Genomic DNA, 22,499 nt, shown 5'->3' with positions numbered 1-22,499 from the left:
ACCTCTGTGCAGTGGATTTGCTCAGAGCAGCCCATATCCTCTTCTTCTCAGGTCCCTCTTCGGTGCTCCTGGCCCATCTCTCCTGATAGGTGCCCCGTCAGAAAGCACCTTACTAAGGGGGCACCAGAGCCAAGCAACAGCTTCCTGTGTCCATTCAGACACTGAGCTGTGGCTCGGCCCCATCCCCTTTCTCTCCTCATTAGCTGTCTGAATTTAATTGACAGCAGCGGGAGCCAATGGTGCCACGCTGCTGTCTCAGCCAATGAGGAGGGCAGTCCCAGGTAGACGAGACACTCCTGCAACATCGCTGGATCTAGATGGGCTCAGATAAGTATTAGGGGGGCTCAGAGGGGCTGCTGTACACAGAAGTTTTTTTTTTATCTGAATGCATAGAATACATTAAGATAAAAAATCTTCTGGCTTTACAACCCCTTTAATTTAATCTTTCTCACACCCTTTTTAAATAAATGCATTTGCCTCTCATAGTTCTTTAGCATTAAAGCGTTTGCTAACCAAAAAAAAAAAAAACAGATCCTGTTCCCATAAAGCATGTTATACAGCACAGTGCTTGTGCTGTGTAGTTTGGCACCTTCTATCACCTTAAAGCCTGCCTGATCCTACCTAGCTATACCCTCCCCCCTGTAAACTGACCATGGTATGTCACGGCTGCTGAGCCCTGACATTGTATGTAGCCACAGCCGGGCGCCCACAGTTAGAATGTTGGCGCCTCGGAGAGGAGGGGGAGAGGAGCTGGGCTTCGTGAGCCCGCATCGCTGGACCGTGAGATAGGTGAGTGTCTGATTATTAAAAGTCAGCAGCTACACTTTTTGTAGCTGCTGACATTTAAATGGGTGGAACTCCACTTTAAAGTTAAGGCTGAAGTTTAACCCCCTATAGTGACCTAACTTATCTGTAATTAAGTACGGTATGTCCCACATTGTGCAGGCTGCTTGATGCTGTAGAAATCTTCTGCTCGGGGATTCTGGTCCTCTACCTGGTGCAAAATTTCTGTTACTGCAGTGGTTAATAGCTTTAAATCTTTGGGCTGAACTGCAGTGAAGAAGCTATTGATGGGGACAAGGCCCATCCTCCCTCCTCCTCCAATGATAAGAGTTCTATATTTGTTTACACTGCATGTAGCACAGTCTGTGATTGGCGAGAATCTGATAAATAGCCTGATTCCCTCCCCCTCTGTATCTTTGGGGTCGAGTTACTAAAATTGGAGAGTGAAAAATCTGGTGCAGCTCTGCATAGAAACCATCGCTTATTTGAACAAGCTGAAGTTATAAGCTGATTGGCTACCATGCACAGCTGTACCAGTTTTTGCACTCTCCAGTATTAAAAAATCAACCCAGAGTGTCTTCTAGTGAGATTTGTGATGCTGACTAAGATCACTCCTGAAGATGAGGAGTGAAAAAGCTGGGATAGGAATAAACTTTTTTCCCTACAGGTTATTTTTTAAACTTTAATGTCACAATTTCTGATGGGGGGGGTATAGATTTATTAAGTGGATCTTGTGTTTTGGTCCACTGGCTCACGCTGATATATGTCAGCAGAAGGGCACGTGCAGGCATATTAACGTACCTATACGTTGCCCTTTAAGACACGGCATTGTGAGCATGCGTGCACCTGCCTGCCCGCCGCGAGCTCCGTGAGTGTGATCGCGGGTCCCGCTGACTCTATGTCCATGGGGATACCCGCGATCGTCTCATGGAGAGGAAGAATGGGGAAATGCTGATGTAAACAAGCATTTCCCTGTTCTGCCTAGTGACAGGACACTGATCACATCTCCCTGTGATCAGGAGCGGTGATCAATGTCGTGACACACATAGCCCCCCCCCCCACACAGTTATAAAACATTTTGTAGACGCTATAACTTTTGTGCAAACCAATCAATAAACGCTTATTACGATTTTTTTTTTTTTTACTAAAAATATGTAGAAGAATAACTATCGGCCTAAACTGAGGAAAAAAAAAATTACATATTTTTTGGGGATATTTATTATAGCAAAAAGTAAAAAATATTGCGTTTTTTTCAAAATTGTCGCTCTTGTTTTGTTTATAGCACAAAAAATAAAAACCGCAGAGGTGATCAAATACCACCAAAAGAAAGCTCTATTTGTGGGGAAAAAAGGACGTCAATTTTTTGAGCAATGTCGCACGACTGCGTAATTGTCAGTTAAAGCGATGCAGTGCCGAATCGCAAAAAATGCTCTGGTCTTTCGCCAGCCAAATGGTCCGGGGCTGAAGTGGTTAATATATACATTTGCTTGTATTTTTTCTTTTATATCTTCCATAAAGTAGAACTTTACTAATTGTTCCTCTCTCCTGCCGCCTTCCCTTTCCCACTTACACATTAATTAAAACAAAATTATTTAAAATATGAATACTCTTTTTGCATTTGTTTTTTGTACTTAAATCCTAATTCTTGGCCTAGGCCAGGTCAAAGTCATAATCACCCACATGTTCAGAAACACTGGGGGTCTCTGCTAAAACTCTGACAGGGATCTCCATGGAATTTCTGTGCATACACAACATCTACATCTACATCTAGGATGTGTGATGTAGCATCCAATAAGCCATTTGCAAGATGTTGCTCCTGTGCAGATATGTCTGAGGATTTTTGCTGACCCAGTTGAGACTCATGATACATCCGTGCATGCACCTCATCTCCAGTAAAAAATGAGGGTGCTGAAGAGCCATGTAACCAAGACAACAGTGCAATTTATTTTCTAGTTTATTTTTCTGGTTTGTTTGTGTCAGGGTCTGGATTCAAGCCCTGAACCTCTGCTGTGCCATGCACTGTCTCTTCCTGCTGAGCTACCTGGAATGCTAGCCAGCTCCCTGGACAATTCCTTGAACGATCCTGTCTTAAACCTTGTTTGTCTTGAGCCCTGAACTATTTGCTCCTCCCAATAACTTCCTGATTTAGGCCATGTCTCTGCACTTCTTTATTGCTAGATTATTGTGCTCTCGCTCAATAATGCCTGTGGACTGCCTGTGTACCTATCCTGCTGGTCGGTGGTAGTTCCACTACTTCTAATAATCAAAAAGTTTTCTGAGCAATTAGTGTTGTTTGGAATAATCTAATATCACAGCCAGCAACTGGTAGCACACTCCCAATATAAATGTGACAAAATGTTGAATAAATAAATAAGCTGTTGCGCTAATTGTTGCAATCCATATTCAAAATCAAAAATATATAAACAGTGCCATCAACATTATTTAATTTCTTCCTTAAAGTGTACAGTGAACTAATTAGATTAGATAATGGATTAATGGATTAATTAGTTCACTACACACTTTAAGGAAGAAATGGAATAATGTTGAGGGCACTGTTTTTATATTTTTGATTTTAAATATGGATTGCAACAATTAGCGCAACTGTTTATTTATTAGTTCCACTACTTCTAAAGCAATTGGTGTTCGAGTCTGACCCCTGATCGTGACAGAGACGAGTGTTAGGGATTTTTTGTTGAGGGTGAAGGTTAAGCAGAGTGAAGTTCTTCTTTCAGTTCAGTTTTAAAGGACATACCTGAGCATTTTTTTTTTAAATTAAATGAAGACATGTATAAATATATAGTTTTTTAAATAGAATAGACCAGTGGTTCTGAACCTCAGTCCTCAAGTACCCCCAACAGGCCATGTTTGCAGGTTTTTCCTTTATCTTGCACAGGTGCTTTAAATCAGAGTCAATGGCTTGGTATTTTGGACAGCTATTTTATCTAAAGCCTCGTACAAGCAATCCGATTTTCTGCAGACAAAACCGCAGACTTTTGTCTGAAGAGCGTTGGCCCCAAATTTGACTTGCATACAAACGTCACACAATTGTCGGCCAACAAACACGAACATAATATGTGGTTTTTCAGCTCTTTAGCACCACCCGTTGGGCCCCTTCTGCTAATTTCATGTTAGTAGAAGTTTGGTGAGTGTTGATTCATGCTTTTCATTTTGCGCTTTTCATTTTGCGCTTTTCAGTTTGTGCTTTTCAGTTCGTTTCTGAACGGCCGTTCATCAACCAGCCATGTCAGAAGAGATAACATGTTATTAATTATTGGCCTTGGAGTTATTGCTTTGACCCAAGTCCAGTCCAGGAACAGGAGGAGGAGTATTTTGTCGACCAAAAATTGGTTGCTTTATTAATTGTGACCAATTATGTCACATGCCTTTGCTGCAGGAGTTCCAGGAGAATAATATAGATGATTTTCAGAATTATCTCTGGATGAAGGACCCCTGCTTTCACCAACTCTTGGCATTGTTGACTGTTGACCCCTATATGAAGAAATAGGACACATGCATGAGGCTTTTATTTCTTGGTTGAATAATGATTTGATTTGGTATATTGTCTATATTTTTGGATGCATAGAATGCACTTTTTGATTAAGTTCTATTGGCAGATAGCATGTCTAATTTTATTTGTTTTCTTTTTTTAATGCACAATAAAAAAAAACTGTGGAGAATAATACTTGGCTATGTGTTTTACTTCAAATGACAGTTTGGGAGTAGGCAGTTACATTTTAAAAAATACAATGTAAAATTGACAAGGGACACCAACATAGTTGCATCTTTGATCTTAAAAACTATGGGATAATGGTGTTGTGGTAACTTGCACCAAAAAAAAAAAATAACAAGCATAATAATAATATTCTTGATATCACTAGAAAAAAAAGCCTTTGAAAATGTATTTTGCCATAACTCCATCAGTATCACCAGCAAAGCAGCTTCATTATTATCCTATTAAAAAAGAAAAGAAAGTGCGCTTTATTTTGAGATTTCATAATTTGCCACATCATGAATGTTAATTCTCCATTACGAGCGCTAGTTTACAAGACCGACCGCTTCTGGCTCGTCCTTGCTTCCGAGAATGCGTGTTTGTAGTTTGGACTTTTGCCTGACTGACTTGTGTACACACTCTCGGAAAATCCGACAATAGACATTTGTCCACAGAAAATTTTAAAGCCTGCCATCCAACATCCAAAATCCGATAACAATTGTCCGATGGAGCATACAAACGGTTGGATTTTCCACCAACAGCCTGTCATCACAGTGTATGAGGCTTTAGAGAAATTCCCAAAACATGGCCTGTTGGGGGTACTTGAGGTTAAAAGTCACTGGAAAAAGCAATGTGAATACTTTGGTTTTAAGTAGATATAGAGATCACACTTTAATTGCTTAGATTTTGGAAACAGAACAGTCAAAAATAATTTATAGCTCCAGTCAAAAAATTGTTTAGCTTCAGTCACCAATCTTCCATAATATTGTAGGTACTGTGAGATCTGAGATGGGCTCTGGGTATATATCAGCTTAGGACAGTGCAGCCATTGTCATACAAGCCTGTATATGCCTGCAAGCGAATCATAACACAACATCTTACAGCCTACAATTCCAATACTACAGTGATTGCTTCACTTGACTGTTATACAAGTCTATTTGTGCATTATATGTATAGAGTAGAAGCTGCCTGCACTGATGGGCACTGATGGGCAGCACTGATGGGCATTTAAAGGCTGCACTGACTGGCATCATTTATGGTCACTGATTGGTGGCATTGATGGGCATTGATTGGTGGCACTGATTGGCACTACTAGGGCTTTCCTGTAATCAGTGCACTGATGATCAGTACACGATAACCTTACCCAGGTCTCCCCTGCGAGGAGATGCTGCTGATCGTCACTCCCCGCCACAAACTCTGTCAGTGTGAGGCGAGGAGAGCTGATTCACGGCACTTCCGTATGTACATGTGACCGGCTGTGATTGGACACAGCCGATCACATGACCACGACCACGGCTCTTTACAAAATAATTTTGTCCCTTCCTCTCTCCGTATGTAGGGGATGCTCTTTGTAGTTAGTCCCACCCTTCTTTATCCTCCGTTAATCACAGGTACTTTAATCTTCTTGTGGTAGGGGCATTTTGCTTTTTTGACCAATCTGATGTTCATCTGTTATGATCTGCAAAATTGGATTGATGCTTTTTACAATCTGCAAGATGTCATTTGGATTGAGTCACTGTCTGCCAAGCTACTGAGGCTGTAAGTTAAGCTATCTCACTACAACTGGATTGGTTATAGAGATCACATCTTCAGTGTTTAGATTGCAGAAGCAGAACAGGCATTGTTATTTCGTTTGTTGATAATATACAGTTATGCTCATAAGTTTACATACCCTGGCAGAATTTATGATTTCTTGCCCATTTTTCAGAGAATATGAATGATAACACAAAAAACTTTTCTTTCACTCATGGTTAATGTTTGGCTGAAGCCATTTATTATCAATCAACTGTGTTTAGTCTTTTTAAATCATAATGGCAACAGAAACTACCCAAATCACCCTGATCAAAAGTTTACATACCCTGATGATTTTGGCCCGATAACATGCACGCAAGTGGACACAAATGGGTTTGAATGGCTATTAAAGGTAACCATTGTTACCTATGATCTGTTTGCTTGTAATTAGTGTGTTTGTATAAAAGGTCAATGAGTTTCTCAACTCCTGACGGACCCTTGCATCTTTCTATTTTGGGACCATTCACATTTATACAGCGATCAGTGCAATTAAAAATGCATTGATTCCTGTGTAAATGTGACTGGCAGTGAAGGGGTTAACCACTAGGGGGCGCTGTAGGGGTTAAGTGTGTCCTAGGGAGTGATTCTAACTGTGGGGAGGATGGGCTATGTGTGACACGACACTGATCACCGCTCCCGATTACAGGGAGCGGTGATCAGTGACAGTGTCACTAAGCAGAATGGGGAAATGCTTGTTTACATCAGCATTTCCCTGCTCTTCTTCTCCCTGAGATGATCACGGGTATCCCCACAGACATCGAGTCCGTGGGACCCGCAATCACACTCACGGAGCTCGCACGTGTCTGCAAGCCGCTTCCTAAAGGGCAACATACAGGTACGTTAACATGCCTGTACGTGCCCTTCTGCCGATGTATATCAGCGTGTGCCGGTCCGCAAGTGGTTAAAGGGACAGGATCAATTCTTTTTTTTAGGGTCACAAACGCTTTAAGGAACGATTTCATAAAAAAAAATATATTACAGGGCCAAGTTGTGGATGTGTATGGATTATTTTTGGAGAATAAGCATATCATTTAGAGTCACTTTAAAGTATGAAATAAATACACAGCATTAGAAGTGTTGCTGTAGCAGTATTACATTTTTATATTGTATTGCATAAGGACCTGAAAGCAATTGATTGTGTGATATTTTTAACTGGACTCTTACATCCTGTACATCAAATGTGAATGTGACACAATGAGATCTAACAGACGTGCAGACCTATAAGATCAATAATTATCCAACTGACTTCAGCTACATACTTCCACAGCTGAGAATTAAGGCTGAAATAAAAGGTCAATACTGCAGTAGGGCAGGATTTTGAAATGCACTGATTTAATATAAAGCTGTGGCCATTATATTGCCGTTATAAGATCACTAAGTAAATGGACCATGAAAGTACAACTTGATTACTTAGTTCTAGTGCATTAAATGTTACAAATGAACCTTTTCTGTCTAAAATTAAGAGTATTTATCAAGCAGTGCTGCCAAACATCTGTGCGTGTTTACCAAGGCAAATTACCTAGATCTGTTTTATCTCCATACTTATGAAAGCAAATCAGTCATTAAAGGGTTGCTCTTTTCACAATATAAATTCTGTGCAGAAGGTTCCTCTATGGGTGGCTGTGAAGTCATATAGCCAGTGCCTTTCCTGCAGCACAGATGGGCTGAATCAAGCCCAAAATACTTATTGCAATGCCAATCTTGTAACAAATTAGTCACCCATACACATCCCATTTACTGTATGTCCTCAATAAATGTAGGATAGTTCCCCATTTTCTAGTGTAATAAATCTTTAGCTAATACTTCATATGAACCATCAAGGGAGGGAACGATTGTGATTGTAATTATTTTATTGTGACACTGAATTCTGGCTTGAAAAAAATATTATCTATAATTAAGTACACTATATTGTGAAAAGTATTGAGATGCCTGCCTTTACACGCACATGAACTTTAATGGCATCCCAGTCTTAGCCTGTAGGGTTCAATATTGAGTTGGCCCACCCTTTGGTCAAACATTCCCATAGACACACTCCTAAACCTTGTGGACAGCCTTCCCAGAAAAGTTGAAGCTGTTATAGCTGCAAAAGTTGGGCCAACTTAATATTGAACACTACGGGCTAATGCCGCATACACACAAGTGGACTTTTCAGGATCAAAGGTCCGTCTTTCCGAGGGACTTTCAATGGAGTTACGACGGACTTTCAAACGACCGGCCTTGCCCACACATGAACGGACTAAAGTCCATTCGAAAGTCCGTTGGTTTGAACGTGATGATGTATGAAGTTATATAACAAACAGGGAAGTTGGGACTTTAAATGAAGCGGTTGGATTGCGGAGGGTTGAAAAATATTAATTTAATAGTCATAGTAAATAGAGTAACAAGGATTTCACATATATCAACACACATATATGTTTTTGCATAAAAATGAAGCATATAGTATGGAAAAATACATGCAGTAGGTATAAAATCATACTCAATAAATGGTAATTAAAAAACTAATGGTACAACAGTAACTGGAATTAATCGCATAGCCATGATAGTATTCATAATCATGATCATGATAAGTGCCAGAAGTGGCATGCCCGGAACCTGGTAGCTGGAGTATAAATCGCATGATAATAATAATGGTCATGCTGGGTACCCGAAGTGGTGTGCCCGAGACCTGGTGTGAAAAGGGCACAATGATATAAAGAGTTAGAAGATATTACTGATGACATCAGAATACAAATAATTAAGGTTGAAGCATCAAGTGTAGCTCGACGCGTTTCGTGGATGGTTTTCTCCACTCATCAGGAGCTGATGCAGTACAAACCTGTAAGATATATACATATAATAAATCTCCATCTTAATAGAGAGGAGTAAAATAGATCTAATCACAACATGGTTGGTCAGAAGACATACACTTACCAACCCTGGCACTGAGTGCGATGCACGGCAAATGGCACGGAGTGACAGAGGCAACAAACCCCAGCACGGGAGCTGAGGCAGCATAATATGTCTAGGTGGCAACGGGTGATGGAATGGCAGTGTCCGGATAATGGGGTGGTGTCCATGTGACAGAAATGATAATGAAGAGCTTGTCAGAATGAAGGGATATCTGGGAACAAAATGTCAATTTATAGATAGTAGATATGTCCCCCAATCTGAATGGGCTGTTCACTTGGCCTGTTTCCGATTGGGGTCTCCACACACCAGCTGTTCTTCTCCTGCTGCTTGTGCTTTACCCTTAGCATCGGGTAAGTCTTCGGATATTGGGCTCACTCTCTCTGCTTTACCCCTGCTTTGTTTCACTGCACATCTTGTTTTATTCATCAGCCACTATTTATTTCCTACACTCCCTCTTTCACAAAGCACACCATTTAAATCTGCACCAGTCACCATCTTAATTGTTTCACCATGATTTCCACAATATTATCTATCAAGATCATACATAAAGGTATCTATTACTAATAATTCCATAAATATCTTCTACATCATATCAATATCATATATAATGGTATCTTCAGATACATTATTTTTACATTACTCAATATTATTAATTTGACTATTTCTATAATATTATCTACCGACACTATATACAAGGGTATCTTTGGGTACATTATCTACACATTATTCAATATTACTAATTTCATTTTATATTACGAACATTTACTATCTATAAATTGACATTTTGTTCCCAGATATCCCTTCATTCTGACAAGCTCTTCATTATCATTTCTGTCACATGGACACCACCCCATTATCCGGACACTGCCATTCCATCACCCGTTGCCACCTAGACATATTATGCTGCCTCAGCTCCCGTGCTGGGGTTTGTTGCCTCTGGCTCACTCCGTGCCATTTGCCGTGCGTCGCACTCAGTGCCAGGGTTGGTAAGTGTATGTCTTCTGACCAACCATGTTGTGATTAGATCTATTTTACTCCTCTCTATTAAGATGGAGATTTATTATATGTATATATCTTACAGGTTTGTACTGCATCAGCTCCTGATGAGTGGAGAAAACCATCCACGAAACGCGTCGAGCTACACTTGATGCTTCAACCTTAATTATTTGTATTCTGATGTCATCAGTAATATCTTCTAACTCTTTATATCATTGTGCCCTTTTCACACCAGGTCTCGGGCACACCACTTCGGGTACCCAGCATGACAATTATTATTATCATGCGATTTATACTCCAGCTACCAGGTTCCGGGCATGCCACTTCTGGCACTTATCATGATCATGATTATGAATACTATCATGGCTATGCAATTAATTCCAGTTACTGTTGTACCATTAGTTCTTTAATTACCATTTATTGAGTATGATTTTATACCTACTGCATGTATTTTTCCATACTATATGCTTCATTTTTATGCAAAAACATATATGTGTGTTGATATATGTGAAATCCTTGTTACTCTATTTACTATGACTATTAAATTAATATTTTTCAACCCTCCGCAATCCAACCGCTTCATTTAAAGTCCCAACTTCCCTGTTTGTTATATACCTGACTCCGGGATGGAGGCGACAAGTGCGCCTCATTTAAAGTCCCAAACTCCCCTCTTTATGCCTGATGATGTATGAAGGGACTAGAATAAGGAAGTTCATATACAGTAGCCAATAGCTGCCCTTGCGTCCTTTTTTGTCCGTCGGACTAGCATACAAACAAACAGATTTTTCGACCGGTCTCGAGTCCGTCAGAAAGATTTGAAACATGTTCCAAATCTAAACTCCGTCTGATTTTCAACAGAAAAAGTCAATTGAAGGTCCGATGAAGCCCACACACGGTCGGATTGTCCGACGGATTTATTCCGTCGGACCAGCATGGTCGAAAAGTCCGCTTGTGTGTACATGGCTTTAGACTGGGATGCCATTAAAGTTCATGTGTAAAGGCAGGCGTTCCAATACTTTTTACAATATAGTGTATGTGTTTTTCAGTCAGAAAGGTATCTTTTGTTGCTCTCAGCCCCCTCCAAAACTTTTTTTCACTGTTGTGATCTGACTTCCTATTAGATGGTGGCTATGTTCATTTTCCATATTCCCACTGTTATCTAGGAAAATAGTCAACAGCTCTTGCTCACTCCCGAGGTTAAGGGACTCCATACACTCCACATTCCTCCCCTGTACATACCGCTCACAGTCATACCCACACACTCCCCCTCCTGTACATACTGCCCCCATCATACCCTCCACATTCCTCTCCTGTACATACTTCCCCCATCATATCCTCCACACTCCTTTCCTGTGCATACTACCCACTATCATACACACCACACTCCTCTCCTGTACATACTGCCCCCATGATATCCTCCACACTCCTCTCCTGTACATACTGCCCCCATATATACAACTAATATATACAACCATAAATCATACAACAGTACTACTCAATAAAAATGATCTCTTGTTATAAGGTGTAAAAACGTATCTACATAAGCCAGCCCCTGGCACTCTGTATGTGAAGTTAAGTTGTGACCATTCATATAACCCTGTGTTATCCAAGCTCTGAGTCCAATAATAGTACAATTAATAGTGTAAACTCACCACATAAACACAGGATTACATGAATGGTCATAAATTTCCTTCACATTATCTGGATAGCATGATTGGGGTATGTTTGTATAGATAGATGTGTGTGCCAGCTAGGGAGATATCTGTCAGCTATGGGGGGGCTGCAAACTCCATCCCCTACGCTGTCTCTTGATTTGTCACCTTAACCCTTCACTACAATATCTGCAACACAAATCCTCCTGAAACTTTGGCAGCTTTCAACCCAGGAAAACCTCAGCTCACCTCCTCCCTGCCTCCTGGTTCCTTCAGTATGCGGTGATGAGGGGGGGAGGTGTTTGAGTCAGAGGTCACACCAAGAATACAGGGGAGTGAGGGGGGACGAGACAGAAAGGAGCTTCATAGATTCCCAATACAAACATGGCAGCACAGCAGTAGTAAGCTTGCCTGTGGAAGAGGGACACACCTGGACTGGAAAGCAGAGCAGCAGCCAGCAATTCTTCCACCTTATTCATGACACCCTTGAGGGCCCGGAAAACCTCCTCCCCCAAGCCAAAGGCGGGAAGCTGCACTGCAAGGAGCCAATGGAATAGAGCGGTGGGCGGAACAGGGGCCGGCCGCTCTGCTCAGTGCTGTGTGAAGACGGTGTCAGCTCAAGCCGAGTCTGGCAGCCCGGCCCGCCAGCAGCATGAGTGCCGACCGAGTGCGGAATGCTGCACAGTGCAGCTGCAGCCACTAACATGCATTAAATCAATGCTACAGACTAGTGCCATTGACTGGCAGAAATCAACTGCATGGTGCCCCTGCTCTGCTGCCAGCTCTACATGGCAACGGCAACAAACAGCACAGCAGGGACACCATGCAGTTGATTTATGACAGGATGCTCTGGGGGGCTAAACCCCCCTAACCCCCCCTTATCTACATCCCTGAGATGGGTACTGTTTAGGCTGCATCGATGGGCACTGACCCTTATTTTGCTTCACAGTTCTTTATTTAAAATTTTAGTTTTTTCCCGAAACTTCCCTCTTAAAGTTAAGGTGCGTGTTGTATGCCTGTGCGTGTTATATGCCTGTGCATTTATATACGCAGATAAATACGATATATCCAAATAACACACCCGAAGCTCATCTTTAGTCCTGAGCTGCGTTCTGGGATTTGTGGGGGCCACAAAAGATATATGTATCCAAATAACACGCCCAAGCTGATCACTTCACCACACAGAGCCACAAAGGCAAGAAAGTTCTTGTTGCGTAGTGTATTAGTGCTCGGACGAACACACTTATGCCCCGTACACACAGTTGAACTTTGTTCAGACATTCCGACAACAAAATCCTAGGATTTTTTCCGACGGATGTTGGCTCAAACTTGTCTTGCATACACACGGTCACACAAAGTTGTTGAAAAATCCGATCGTTCTAAACGCGGTGATGTAAAACACGTACGTTGGGACTATAAACGGGGCAGTGGCCAATAGCTTTCATCTCTTTATTTATTCTGAGCATGCGTGGCACTTTGTTCGTCGGATTTGTGTACACACGATCGGAATTTCCGACAACGGATTTTGTTGTCGGAAAATTTTATATCCTGCTCTCAAACTTTGTGTGTCAGAAAATCCAATGGAAAATGTGTGATGGAGCCTACACACTGTCAGAATTTCTGACAACAAGGTCCTATCACACATTTTCCATCGGAAAATCCGACCGTGTATACAGGGCATTAGACTGAATTTTAATGGTTCAAAGAATGTCAGGCAAAATGCTCGGCCCTCGCGCATGTCCACTTCATCAAATCTGGCCCTCTTTGAAAAAAAAGTTTGGATACCCCTGGACTAAGGGATTTGTAGTGTGCATGGAGCAGTGCACATGACTACAGCTAACGTGCACTGCTCATTGAAGACAGGAAGTGAGGGAGAGAAGGAAAAGTTTAGGAGCTCCTAGAGGACATTACAAGGAGGTGGAAACAAAGTAAGAAACAAGTTCATTAAAAATAAATTACAGGATCATTAAGTAGTGGATGTGTATGGATTATACTTGGAAAATAAGATATTGTTTAGTGCCATTTTAACTCTGAACCTTACCATTGTAAGGTTATTAAAGTGGATAATGTTTCAAATGCTCCATAGCATGGCTGTATTTACTACATATTATTATTATTATTATTATACAGGATTTATATAGCGCCAACAGTTTACGCAGAGCTTTACAACATGAAGGCAGACAGTACACACAATACAAATCAATACAGGAGGGCCCTTTTCATTAGGGCTTACAATCTAGAAGGGAGGGTCAAGTGGAAACAAAAGGTAATGACTGTACGTAAGGGCACTTTTATAATTGTGGTAGCCCTCTAAAGAGCAATCCATAATTGACCAGTTTTTAGGGAGGAATTGGACAGGCGGCGAGGAAATGATGTTGCTTCCTCAGTTCCTGTTTTAACCTTTCAAAACCTGCATCACTGTGCTGCAACTGCATGTATTGCACACTACTGTGGGGCTTTTGCGGCAGGCCCCATTTACTTGAGTCAAGTTAGAAGGGCGGTACTGCCTGCCGAATGTGACAGGAGGACAATGTTTGAAAAGCTGCAATGCTTTGCATCGCCACCATGGCATGTGTATGTCTTGGTGCAGCTGTCTTTGCAGTTTAGAAGGGGGATTAGCTGTAGATTTTGTGTGCTTCCTGTTCTAAGGGGACAGCACTGATTTCTCATAGATACAGTACAGTGGGTGAGTTTCTTTGATTTTTGAATATACAGTTCGTATATATATATATATATATATATATATATATATATATTACTATATTATTATTATAAGGTTTGTGGCATCTGCTTATGAACAAATCTTATTGTGCTTTGCAAACATAAAGGAGCACATTATTCATTGAATATAGTTTACAAATGTGATTATTTCTGTTTTGAATATTTGATTATTTTTTTTATTGGATCATTCTTTATTTTTTTTCTTCTTCTTCATTGGATTTTATCATTTAAATAATTTGATTTGTTCTATTAAGGCTTGGTTCACATATGTCCCACCACTTTTTCAGTGGGGTTTTTAAAAGGAGTCTGGTGCGGTTTTGTTCTCTGAGTCAGGTGCGATTCAGGTGCAAATTTTTACTTGAAATTGCACCTGAACCAGACTGAAAAACGCACAGAAATCTTTTTAAAAATGCACCATGGCTGGCCTGGACTTAAGTGAACCGGCTCCATTGAAAGCTGGTTCATTTCACATATAATGCAAATCAAATGCGGTTCAAACCATATCCAGTTCGCATATATGTGATCCGAGCCTAAGTCCTACCTCATAGTATCAAATTATATGGAAAGGTAAATTTGAGTCTTAATGTTATTTATTTTTTTGATCAATATATTAAATCTTATTCCTCATCAAAGCTCATTTTCATGTGCTCAAACTTAATAGCAAAACAGGCCCTTAACCTAGAACAGAACAGAGATCCAGCTTTTCTACAATATAATGTGCAAGTTGTTTTTATTAATTGGACTTTGTAATCAATCTGACATTTTTCAAGAAACAGCTAGGCTGCTGCTTCATTGGTGCCTGCAAATCATTTTTTATTCTACCACAAGAAAACAAGTAATGATTAAAAATGTTCCCATAAATGTAATGCAGATTAGAATAAGAGGGTTTGATTTACTAATGGAAAATAGGCTGTTTACTTTGCAAAATAGTTTTACTTAGCTTAATGAATAAGATAAAACTCTATTGACTTCCATCATCCAATCATGTACAGCACCAGCAAAAATAATTTTTTTTCCTTCCTTACACCACATTTACTAAAGTAAGGGAAAATTTGTAAAGTGAACAGCCTATTGGCCTTTAGCCACTTCAGCCCGGGAAGGTTTCACCCCCTTTATGACCAGGCCATTTTTTATGATATGGCACTGCATTGCTTTAACTGACAATTGCGCGGTCATGTAACGTTGTACCCAAATAAAATTGATGTCCTTTTTCCCCACAAATAGAGCTTTCTTTTTGTGGTATTTGATGACCTCTGTAGATTTAATTTTTTGTGCTATAAACAAAAAAAAATGACAGACAATTTTGAGGAAAAAACAATATCTTTTTTACTTTCTGCTATAAAACACATCAAATAAAAAAATGTAAAAAAAAAAAAAACAAATTTCTTCATCAGTTTAGGCCAATATGTATTCTGCTACATATTTTTAGTAAAAAAAATCCCAAACAAGCATATATTGATTGGTTTGCGCAAAAGTTATCGTGTCTACAAAATACAGGATATTTTTATGCTATTTTTATTTTTTACTAGTAATGGCGGCGATCAATACAGTGATTAGAGGGGTTAACATCAGGGGCGATCAAAGGGTAAAGTGTGCCCCTAGGGAATGATTTCTAACTGTGTGGAGGATGGTTTAACTAGAGGAAGAGACAGATCTGTGTTCCTGATTAGTAGGAAGACAAGATCTCTCTCTCTTCCTTTCTGTCAGAACGGCGGTCTGCCTTGTTTACATAGGCAGACTGCCATTTTGGCTCTCCAGCAAACCATTGCGGTCACTAGACCTGCTGATTGGCTCCCCCTGTGTCCAATCACAGTGGGAATGGGTTGCCGGCGGCGCTCTCGTGCCCCAGACCCCGAGGTGAAAACAACATACAGGTAAGTTGTTTCGCGCAGCCGGGCCAGTAAATGTGCGGTGGCCTGTTCAGAAGCAGTTAGTAAATCAACCCCTAAATTCTGCATAAAAAAAATAATTGCTTATTTACAAGTAATAAAGTGAAAACCTAAACAAAATAAAAAAATCCTACTGAATATGAATCCAAATGAAATGCAAAAAAATATATGGTCCAATGTAATTTATAATTTGAACAAAACAAAATAAACTAGAAAAGGTACAATTTCTGGGGAAATTGTGAAAAGTGTTCTTGCCTCTACATCTGGAGTGAGCGGAGTAACTGGGGGGAGTGCCTGGAGTAACTGTTGTGTGGTTGGAGTAACTGTGGAAAGGCTGAACTGGGCAGATGGGCAGAGTAACTGTGTGGAGTGTTTGTAGTGAGTAAAGATAGTAAACATTACACTAACCAATTGATTGATCAAATTTAAAAAGTGCACAAGTGCTAATGATGTAGAAGGTAGAAATATCGGTAAATTACTTTGTCGGACACAGACTTAAGGGTTACCAGGATTTATTCCGCCCCAGCCAAAGCATAGCACCTGACGGACTCGCGTCCCAAAATCAAGTGTGTCAAAAACAGTTTACACAGTGTACATATAATTTCAATATATTGCATCACAAGCGAACTGGCGGTATATTTCCGTTATACATTAACATTAACATTAACATTTTGAACAGTCAACTTTTTGAACTTTTTGGATACAAGGCAATTCATTAAAGCATATACTTTAAACCCTTACAAATTTTCAGTTTCTCTGCAGTTTTGCTCCTTGCTGTTTCTTTGTCTTACTAATCAGCAAGCAGGCTATAGCACAGGAAGGAGAGGGTGAGTGTGATGAGGACAGTGTGATAGGGCGAGCTGACGTGCTGCATCTACCGTCTGTAGGACGGGTGATCGTTTTAGCCAGCCGGCTTCTTATGCTTATTTGAATCTGCTACACTGTAAGTGTTATTTTAATTCTTTTAATAAACCTCAAAACCAGGATTACGCTATGTTGTTTCCCTCTCTTTTCCCGGGGTACCCCTAAATGAGAACAACCCCCCAGCTAGGAGTCTTTTATTAATCTCCATGATAAGAGCGATTTCCTGTGACTTGGTGGACTAGTGGTATCATCACCCTTTGGCTGTATGAAGTGGCATGTCGTTTCCTAGAAGCCCATCCAATGAAAGGCCCTGACCGGGTTAAGGTCGCAAGCCCCCTTGTGCTTGCCGTTTGGTAAGCGCGCATTTTATTTTCAGCTACCACCGTGGTGCGGTGGAGGAATTTTTTCTATTTTACATTTCCTGCTTTAAAAAAATGGGGTCTGAGCCTATGTATTTTCACAACATTTATTTGGACTTTATTCACTGTGTTAGGACTGTCCAGTGAACACTTATTGATTTAGGTTTCAAGAACTGTGTTAGTTATTTAATTTGGGTTCTAACCAATTAGTCCTATTCAACACTGGTACTAGTATTTACTCCTATTTACAGCGCTGCTATATTTGTTATATTGTTGTATTAGTGTGTGTATCTCACATAGAGTGGCTGCTTTTGTTATTATGTAGTTTTTTTTAATTTTTTTTCACTAAGTTATTTTCATCACTATTTTGGTTATCCCCTATTTGGTCATTCACAATATTTCACGAACAGGTACCCTTTTTGGGTGCACTACAGCGCGGTATTCCTCTTACTATATGATGAGGACAGATGTCTGTGATGGATGGGGGGGAGTAAGTGAGTTCAGTGTCTAACAAGTACACCGAACATGAAATATAGAGAATGATGTTTAGCTAATTGTAAATGGTCCCACATAACTATGGCCACGTAAACTGACCCTCATTGCCACTTTATCTGTTTGATGACCACTGTCTCACAACCACTGTTTCCTGGCAACACTCATGCCCTGTTTATGCAGGCTCTAAGCGTGTTCACAACCACTGCTCAAAACACAATACACAGGATAATGGTAGCTGTAATAACTGTGCAGTACTCCTGACTGGAGACACTGCTGCACCCTGGAGATGTAAATGTGATCCAACAGTGTGTTTTTTTCTGTGGTGGCTGCCCAGACCAGTTGAGTATATCCTCTTGAGTGAAGAAGGTCAGATATTGGCTTCTTTTCTCTGCACAGAAAATCTTCATTGAAATCTCCACAGAGTATTATAGGTTGGCAATCCATTATTTCCAAAGATTCCAAGAGGCCCAGCAGGTTAGTAAGGAATTGGCCAATACTGTAATCCGGTGGCCTGTAAACGACAGCGATCAAAGCTTGTACAGGGGACTCCAGTTTGACAACCAAGAACTCCAAGTCAGTCACATTGTGATGATACTGCTTTTCATAGGCCTTGAAATGGTTTCTGACATACAAGGCGACACCTCCGCCACTTTTACTTGCAATGTCAGGAAGGTTTGTGTACGAGAGGTGTCTGTTGCGTTTGAACAGGTTGTAGCCCTCCAACTGGAGACTTTCAGCAACAGAAGAGCCTGAGAGATGAGTTTCAGTGAAACATAAAACATCTCCAAGTGTCAACTCATGGTGAGATTTGATATCTTCAATGTGAGCTGGTAATCCTTCCGTGTTGTGATGGATAATTGTTAATGTTTGCTGTTTGTCTGTTGTCTGTAGAAACTTTAAGAGGGGCATAACACTTTCCAGTGATGCATTCTTCATTGAATCCAGGGAAGCTGTGATTTCAGGATCAGCAAAGATCTTCTTCTCATCAAAGTCGGTTATGTACAGTCCTTGTAGTGTAGTCGTTCTACTCAGAGCAACATAGGCCATTCCCGGTTGGAAGACCCGTTTCAATGAGACCACTGCCGACTGTATCGACATCCCACACTTATGAATCGTACATCCAAAAGCCAACTTCAGGGGGAACTGCCTGCGAACAACTCCTTTCTGTCTCAGGTTTTCCTCTACCCTTTCTATGTACACCAAGTTGTCAGCATCACAAGACGACTTGTTACGGTATCTCTGTCCTGCATTTGGATTGTCCAGCACAAGCCCAAGCTTGTTTACCGTAGTAGCACCATTCTCAGTCTGGATGATTATTCTTGCAATCTTGCCAAATGTCCCGTTAACAAGCCTGTCTTCTACATCAATGTTTCTTGTGATCATGATACGGGCACCTTCAGCTGCTTGCAGTGTGTCAATCAGATTGTCTTTGTGTCCTTTGAAAGGTTGGTGTTGCCTCAGCATCACTCCTGTCTTAGGGTCTTTTCTGTAATCGTCGGCATCTATGTTGGTGACGTTTGAATGGAGAACAGACACAGTTGCAGCATTATGTTTGTGAACCTCTTTGTTGGTGGCAAATATGTGTAGCACGTCATTAGGGCAGTGGGTGGGATCTGTAAAAGCCTGAGCAAGCAGAGCTTTGTCATCATTGCTTAAGGTGCCAGTCTTCTGCTTGACTCTGATTTTATTCAAAAGCTCAGCAAATGAAATGTCTTCCTTCTGTCGCATGATCTCTGTCAGCGTGATCATCTGAAAGTTGTCTTTCCAGACGTCATTGGTATTTTCCTCAAACACGCAGAGTGGCTTACTTTTTCCCAGCGGGGGGACCTGGTAAAAGTCTCCTACTGCTAGTACTGACATACCACCAAAAGGTTTCTTACTGCCTTTGATTTGCTGTAATTTCCAGTTGATGTAGGCAAACAGGGGCTTTGAAATCATTGACACCTCGTCAATAACAATGATCTCCGCATTTGACAGCTGTGCCCTCACTTCATCTATTAGATTTCCAAGTCCTTGGTAGGGTGGCTTCAAGCTTCTTGGCAACTTCAGCAGAGAATGCAATGTGTTGCCTGAAATGTTGAAAGCTGCTGTTCCTGTAAATGCAGTTAGTAAAACGCTGGGCATGGATATGTCTGCTTCCTCACGTAGTCTGGTAAGTTTACAGAGTATCTTTGTCGCCTCAGCATAGATGCACTTTATCAGGTGTGATTTGCCTGTCCCTGCACCACCAGTGACAAAGTAATAGAATGGGTCAGGATTTAGGCCACGCACACGGTTAGTGCACCAGTCACAAACTGAGTAGAATGTCTGAGCTTGTGTCCGGTTAAGGTTTCTGTACATTTTCCGAAGGAAATCAGGGCACATTTGTGGGGCTTTCACAGTAAGCGCAATTCCACCTGTTTGTTTGTGACGTGTATACTCCGGAACATCATCTTGTTCATTCTCATGAAGTGGCTCCCCTTCTTTGCGTTCCTCTACACATTCCAACCTATCCAACTCAGCTTCTGGGGCAAAGGTGTTCCAAGCATCTTCAACAGGTCCGTTTTTTACAAAGTCATCCAAGACTTGTTCCACAATTTTGTTGTGTTGTTCGAACTTCTTTTGGTTGCTGGTAACAATTGCAGACACTGCTTGGATTGCTTCTTCTCCTGGTAAGCTCACACAGGCGCCTTTGTAAAAATCCTGGTGTGTTGGGAACCTTACAGTTTTCAGTGATGACTCTGAACGGTGGGGGAGGTACAGTTTAAGCAGTCTGCCGTAGTAGTTCTCAGGGTCCTTCTTCTCTGAGAAGCGTGCGTACCTGATGATTGCAGGCTTCCCTCTCGTGCGTTTTTGAATCATTCCCATTTCATTCAATAGGCTGACACGCTTGCTGTCTTCCTTTTGCTTGCCATCTTCCTTCTGCTTGCCATAGACAACCCTGTAATGGGATGCAAAGTCTGCCAGACACATGGACTCAAACTCTGGTGTTTCAGGTCTGGCTCTGTATTTGTCGACAAAACTCGTCATCCACACATTAAGAGAATCGGCTGGTTTGTTCTGCAATGCACTGAGCGGGAGACTCATTTTCAGTGCGTTGTCACCAGTTGGCAGAAAAACAACCTCACGTGAGCAAGACTTCATTTTCAGGCTGCACGTACGGGCCACAGACTCCTGGGCGCTGATCTCTCTGTGTTTTGAATAAGCCTGAAGAACCTCTTTCATTTCTTCTCGTTCTGTCGCTGTTTCTGGGCTCATTTCTTTGACTATTGTTTTGAGATAGTCACTCAGCTCCCGTTCTGGCTTGGATATGTAGGACAACATGTACATGATGCAACCATACTCATCAAGAATGTACTGGATGTCCATGTTGGCGTTCCAGGCCGTCAGCAAATGTGGATTATAGTTGTTCACCCAGCAGTCCTTGACATCACGCTTCATTAGAATCACGCTTGAGGAGGTCAATGCCTGAATGTAGGAGTTGTACTGATTCAAAGTCATATCACACTGTGCCAGTAGCCGTGACATGTCTTCAAGCTGCACTTTTGGGTTATTAAGCAAATCCCAGACTGGTTTCAGTTTGTTTTTGGCTGCTTGTGGTTTCATTGCACAATCTCCTTGTTCTTCTGGCATCGGGTAAGTTATCCTCGTTTTTCTAATAGGTGGCTTTGGAAATCCAAATCTGCATACTCTGTTACCTTTCTTGCATGATTTTGAATGAGATCTGCTGTGCATTTGAAGTTCTGTTACAAATCTGTGAAGTAAGGCCTGTTTGGCTTCATCAGGCAGCTGGCATGAGATGTTATGATCTATAAAGGCACACACCTTGTCATCACTGTCTTGTCCAAATATAGGAGCTCCTGCTACCCAACAGAGACAATGTATATGAGGGCTCCCTCTCACCTGAAATTCAACCCGGTAAAAGTAATCGATAACTTCACCAATTGGCTGTGCAGGACCCAACAGCAGCTCTCGCATCAGAGCATCAACCCGTTTGTCAAACATGCGCATGGTGGTCACTGGGTTGCCTCGAAGAATGTCACACTTTTCAGCCCAGTCTAGCCCCGCAAAATCCACCTTTTGACCTTGTTGTGCCTTTATTGCCGTTATTACCTCTGGCCATCTGAATTCTGCAGCAGAGAAGGTAAGAAAAAATGTTGGCTTACCCAATTGTCTGACCATGGCTAGCAAATTCTTCAGATTTTTATCCCAGTAAGCTGGACTCCCTCTCAGTGGTTGCATGAACCTTGTGGCATCTCGGTTTCGCACCAACCTCTCAACCTCACACTTGTCCTGTAGCAGCTTGTTGGATATTTTCTGTCCATCCCTGGTATTGGGTTTTCCTTTCCTTAACTGGATGGACATGCTGCTTTTGGCCATGTGTGTTTCTGTGACAAACTGCGCAAAGAAGAGGTAGCTTGTGTCTCTTGCAAAACGAGTATCAACACAAAAAAGCCTTGCATTGAAATACATGCTCGGGGACAGTTTGACTTGTCTTGCCTGGTCCAATGTATTCTGTCCAGTAGGGAACTGAACAGGGAAAGCCATTGCCTCAAGCCTAGGAACTTTAAAGAAGCTGACAGGTGTGTTT

The sequence above is a fragment of the Aquarana catesbeiana genome, linkage group LG03, assembly GCF_042186555.1.
Source record: "Aquarana catesbeiana isolate 2022-GZ linkage group LG03, ASM4218655v1, whole genome shotgun sequence".
Lineage (NCBI taxonomy): Eukaryota > Metazoa > Chordata > Amphibia > Anura > Ranidae > Aquarana > Aquarana catesbeiana.
Note: the sequence above shows the minus strand (reverse complement) of the source record.